Here is a 6,366-nt window from a genome sequence, read left to right as displayed (position 1 = left end):
CTCTGCACATGACAGGGGGTGGCGCCCCAACTCCCCAATTGGCCCTGCTCTGAGCCCGACTAGGGGCTGCACCTAGGGATTGGGCCTGCCCTCTGCCACCCGGGAGCAGGCCTAAGCCAGCAGTGCGTTATCTCCCGGGGTCCCAGAGAGGGCACAGGCCAGGATGAGGGACCCCCCATTCCCCTCGAGTGCACAAATTTTTGTGCACCGGGCCTCTAGTCTCTATATAAAAGCCTAAGCGACCTAACGACAGAACGACCAGTCGACCAGTCGACCAGTCGCCATTATGCACACTGACCACCGGGGCAGACGCTCAATGCAGGAGCTTCCCCCCTGGTGGTCAGTGTGTTTTCACAGTGGGAGCACTGCTCAGCCAGAAGCTGGACTCAACGGCTGAGGAGTGCAGCTGTGGTGATGCAAGCCTCTCCTGGCTCCACAGCAGTGCTACCAAGCAGTGGAAGTGGCAGTGGCAGGTACAGCGGGACCAGGATGAGCAGAAGCGATGCCTAGCCCTGGCTTGGGCTCCTCCCTGGCCACCTGCTGCTTCAGGCATTATTACATCCCTCAGGGAATGTTGGACTGCTGGTTTTAGCCCTATCCCCACAGGCCTACCGGGATTGGGCCAAAACTGACAGTCCGACATCCATCTAGGGGTCCTGGATTGCGAGAGGGTGCAGGCCAAGCTGAGGGACCCCACTGGTGCACAAATGCATGCACTGGGCCTCCTATATAATAAAACCCTAATATGCAAATCGACTGAACGGCAGAATGACTGGCAGAACAACCAGTCACTATGATGTGCACTCACCACCGGGGGCAGATGCTCAATGCAGGAGCTGCCCCCTGGTGGCCATTGTGCTCCCACAGGAGGGATGCCACTCAGCCAGAAGCCAGGCTCACGGCTGGCAAGTGCAGCGGCAGTGATGGGAGCCTCTCCCACCTCCATGGCAGTGCTAAGGAACAGTGAGCGTGGCTGGCAAGCACAGTGGCAGTGGCGGGAGCCTCTTCTGCATCCGCTGCAGATGAGCGGTAAGGAGCAAGTGGTCCCAGACTGTGAGAACCCTGGACTGCTAGAGGATTGGGCCTAAGCCAGCAGGCAGACATCCCCTTAGGGGGTCCTGGACTGTGAGAGGGCTCAGACGGGGATGAGGGTCCCATGCCAGTGCATGAATTTCATGCACCAGGCCTTTAGTATGCATATAAGTTCTTTGGTTAATCTCATCCAGTCCAGCCCCCCACTGCCATTCCTCTGAGATATGTCAGTCTCTTCCATGTCTCCACGTCATTGGATTTACTTTGTTGGTCAATTTATTTTGTTCATTAGATTCCACAAATAAGTGAGATCATGTGATATTTGTCTTTTTCTGACTGGCTTATCTTACTTAGCCTAATATTCTGCATCTCCCTCCCTGATGTCTCAAAAGGTAAGAAATCCTTCTTTTTTACAACTGCATAGCATTCCAGGGTATAAATGTACCACAGCTTTTTTTATCTACTCACCTACTGATGGGCACTTGGGCTGTTTCCAAAACTTAGTTATTGTAAATAACAATATTATGAACCTAGGGGTGCATATATTATTTCTGTCTGATTGGTGTTTCATGTTTCTTAGGATACATTCTAGAAGTGAGGTCACTGGGTCAAATGTTAGTTCTATTTTTAATATTTTGGGGAAACTCCATTCTGTTTTCCTTAGTGGCTGCACCAATGTGCATTCCCACCAGCAGTGTACTAGGGTTCCCTTTTCTCCATATCTTTGCCAGCACTTGTAGTTTGTTGGTTTATTGATGGTAACCATTCTGACAGGTGTGAGGTGATACTTCATTGTCTTTTTAATTTGAATTTCTCTGATGATTAGTGACTTTGAGCACTTTTTCATATGTCCCCTGGCCATCTTTTTTCATGCTGTTGAGCATCCTTGCCATCGTTATTCTGAACTGTATAGCTGATAAATTTCTTATCTCTATTTTATCTCTTCTTCTAGAGTATTCTCTCATTTTTTCATTTGGGATTTATTTTTTTGTCTCCCCATTTTGGCTGCCTGTTTGGGTTTGTGTCTATGTATTAGGTAGAACCTGTATTACTCCTAATCTCTAGTGTGGGACCATGTCAGATGCTGTTTGTGACTGGCCTGAGTACCTGTTCGGAGCTATCAGCAATCCACAGCACGTGGCTCCCTCTGCTGGGGCTGGGTGCCTTTGGAAAAGGACAAGATGTGCACCAAGGTCTGCTCTTCCTAGCCCTGGACCCAGAAAAAGATCAAGCAAAGACTCAAAGCCTCCAGAAATCCACCTCTGCTTACAGCCTGATTGTTATTCAGTCTTGATTAGCCTCAGGCAAGGGACTACAGGGTGGGACTAGAGGTTTTCCATAGAGTGGGGAAATTGATTTGCCCCAAACAAAAGTTGCCTTGATGATAAAGGTCTGCCAGAGAATGATGTCCTCTGTAGTAGGAGGATGACTTAGCACAGGATACTGGGATGGCTGCCTTTTGAGCTCTAATCCCAGGGCCCTAACCCTGGATTCTGCTCACACACCTCTAGTCCACACTGCTCTCCCTCTGCTGGAGCCCAAGGTGAGTGGCTGCACATGAAATTTTGTGTGTTGGCCCTTTAAGAGAGTGCCCTGCATTTCCAGTCATCTCTCCCTGGAAGACAGCAACCCTGCTGCTTTTCACAACCAGACGGTATTTGGGCACCTTTCTCAGTTCTGATGCTCTGAGATTGGGGGGCAAGCTTGGGGTTTAGACCCCAGAGTTCTCAATGGGACCCCCCTCCCCCCGCAGTTGAGATGTCCCTCTGGAACTTCAACTGCTGTCTGTGGGTGCTTGTCCAGTTCTTTCATACCTCTGCACTTCCTACCAGTCTCCATGGGTTCTCTGTTTTCCATCCTTAGTTATCAGGGTGCTCTCCAGCTAGTATTCAGTTGATTATTTAGGATGATTTTTCTGTATTTTAGTTGTAATTCCAGTTTTGTCCTGGGATAGTGTCAGTGTAGCTTCCACTTACTTCACTGCCATTTTGGAATTTTCTTCTCCTCCTCCTCCTCCTTCTTCCTTCTTCCTTCTTCTTCTTCTTCTTCTGCTTCTTCTTCTTCTTCTTCTGCTTCTTCTTCTTCTTCTTCTGCTTCTTCTTCTTCTTCTTCTGCTTCTTCTTCTTCTTCTTCTGCTTCTTCTTCTTCTTCTTCTGCTTCTTCTTCTTCTTCTTCTGCTTCTTCTTCTTCTTCTTCTGCTTCTTCTTCTTCTTCTTCTGCTTCTTCTTCTTCTTCTTCGTCTTCTTCTTCTTCTTCTTTCTTCTTTCTTCTTCTTCTTCTTTTTAAAGCAGTCCCTTTAACATTTCTTGTAATGGTGGTTTGGTGGTACTGTATTCCATTAGCCTTTTTTTTTTTTTTTTTTTGGTGCGGGGGGAAGCTCTTGATTTTTCCTTTAAGTTTAAATGATAGCCTTCCTGGATAGAGTATTCTTGGATCAGGCCCTTGCTTTCCATAACTTTGGATACTTCAAACCACTGTATTCTAGCCTGAAGTGTTTCTTTTGAGAAATCAGCTGACAGTTTGATGGGAACTCCCTTGTAGGTAACTTTCTGTCTCTCTCTCTTGCTGCCTTTAACATTGTTTTGTTTTTGTCTTTAACCTTTTCCCTTTAATTATAATCTGGGCATGGGCCTCTTTGGGTTCATCTTGCTTGGGATTCTCTGTGCCTCCTGAACTTGTGTGTCTTTTTCCTTCACCAGGTTAGGGAAGTTTTCTATCATTATGTCTTCCAACATGTTCTCCATTCCTTGCTCACATTTTTCTCCTGTTAGTCCTCTGATGAAGATATTGTTATGTTTCCTATTGTCCCAAAGTTCCCTTCACTATCCTCCTTTTTAATTATTTTTTTATATTTTCTTCTCTAATTGGGTATTTATTTCTTCCTTGTCTTCCAAATCATTGATTCCATCCTCTGCTTCATCCAATCTACTTTTAATTCCTTCCAGTGTATCATTGATGTCAGAAATGCTATTCTTCATTTATCACTAATTCTTGTTCATGGTTTCTATTTCCTTTTCCCTGCTGTTGTAGTTTTCACTAAGTTCCTTGTAATTCTCCTTAAGTTCCTTGAGCATCTTTATAACCACTACTTTGAAACCTGTCTGATAGATTGCTTGCCTCCATTTTTATTTAGTTTCTTTTCTAGAGATTCTGCCTTTTCTTTCACTTGGAGGTTGTTTCTTTGTCTCCTCATTTTAGCTGCATCTTTGTGTTTGTTTATATGTATTATCTAGAAGTGTTATGCCTCCCAGTCTTCATGGGATGGCCTTATGTAAAAAATGTCCTGAGATACCCTGTGGTGCAGTCTCTTTGATCCTCTAAGCTGGATGCTCTAGTAATGTTCCTTGTGTGGGTAATTTGGGTTTTACTCTTGCAATTGGGACTTGATTGTTGATGTCCCATTTGTAGGTAGGATCTCCACTCCAACTTTCTGACTCGAAGGCTCCAACCTAATCTTGTCGTCTTAGTTGTTATACTATTCTTCATTTATCACTAGTTCTTGTTCATGGTTAAATTGCCATATTTTCTAGCAGGTGCTGACAGAACAAAAAAAGACTGAACTAAAAATAACAAGGAAAACAAAACAAAAAAGCAGTAACAACCAGTAAGACTAAAAAAGAAAATGAAAGAAAAGCAAAGCAAAGAAAAAATGAAAAGAATACTAAAAGACATGAGACCAAAGAATTAGAGGGAAAAAAAGATAAAGAAAAAAAGACAAAAGAGAAAAAAGAACCAAAAAAGAGAATATGGAAGCAAAGAAGGGAAACAAATAGAATACATAAGAAAAGGAAAAGGAAACAAAAATAAATGAAATAATAATAATTTTTAAAAGTAACAATAATGAATATATTAAAATATATAATAGGAAAAGAAAAACTGGAAAAGCAAAGAGAAAAGAAGAGATAAATTAACATAAAACAAGAAAAATTAGAATAACAATAAAAAGGAGAGAGAAGAGAATAGAGTAAATGAACAAGAGAAATAAGAGATATGAAACAGAAAAAAGAGAAGAAAAACCCCCCAAAACCTTTAGATCTACTATTTGTGGAGCTCACTGTATTTTTATCTGATGTTGTTAAATCTGATACTTTGGCATGTATATCCCAGAGCCTCCCGGGAAGTTCTCTGGTGCAGGCCCACATGAGTCATTTTCCCTGCCTGACTCTGGGCACTCTACCTGAGGCCTGATAAGGAGCCCCATGTAGTCTGAGGCAAGGGGGAATGGCTCTAAGCTGGGCCTCCATTGCCCAGAGACTGGATATGCCATGTCTCGGTCCTTGAATGTCCCTATTCTGAGCTGGTATCCCTTCTCCAATAGAAATGGGCTCTGCAGGGGTATCCTGGTCTTGGCCAGGATGTTTGAATGCATTCATGTTGGGGATGGTGCCCATAGTTTGTAAGAGTGGAGGTAGGCATCTCCTCTTCTTCCAATGCCTCAGCTCTGCCTGGCTTTCTTGCACCACACCATGGTCACCTCTAGCAGGGAGGAATAAAACAAACAAATAAAAAATCAGCCCTGCTTAACACTCCAAACTTTCAGCACCACTGGCCCCCACTAGCAAGGTTTCTGCCCAGGTTCTGACCAAATATCCAAGTATCCCATGCCACCAGCCCCAATTATAGAGGTGCAGATTTCCAGTCCAGACCCATTCCCCCTTGACTTGGGTTGCTGCAGGTCGTCGGGTCAGCAGTAGCCGTTCTGTGGGTAGGGACAAGAGCACCTTTTCTGTGTTCCAGATGGGCAGGGCTATTCCTCCTTCTTGGTCCTTACGTCCAGTCCCTATTCTGCTCTCTGCCATTAGTGCCTCCAGGAAATAGGGGGTCCCTCAGATTCAATGCTGGGTGTGTCCTTCAGTCCCCTCTGCTGGAGGCTTGCCCTGAGCTCCCACGCATGGCCCCTCTTGCAGACGCAGATCAAGGCGAACTTCCCAGGCTGGATGATGGCGCTAGTGCTGCTCCATCCCAGGGGGGTTTTAGCCACAGGCTCTTGCTGCTGCACCCATATCGTGGTCTCCATATCCAGTTCTGTCCAGGTCATCTTTCTCCATCCCAGGCACTCCTGGCTCACCCTCAGATCTGCAACCTCATTAGTTTCCATCTGGCCCTCAGCCCTAGCAGTGCCCAAGGCCAGGGAGGCTATAATCTTCTCTCTGTTCAGAGGTGATTCTTGACCATCTTTTTAGAGGTAGTCCTACACCACCATAATCACTATCACATATTTCTTTTATTTATAGATTGGATATTGTCACAGAAATTCTTAAGTTTTTATTTTACTTGCTTATTGTAAATTTAGTGAGGCTGATGATCTCTCCTGCTGTATTTTCTTTTTTTTTT

The sequence above is a fragment of the Myotis davidii genome, unplaced genomic scaffold (assembly GCF_000327345.1).
Source record: "Myotis davidii unplaced genomic scaffold, ASM32734v1 scaffold2121, whole genome shotgun sequence".
Classification (NCBI taxonomy): domain Eukaryota; kingdom Metazoa; phylum Chordata; class Mammalia; order Chiroptera; family Vespertilionidae; genus Myotis; species Myotis davidii.
The sequence above is the reverse complement of the archived record's forward strand: the minus strand, read 5'-3'. Positions refer to the sequence as shown.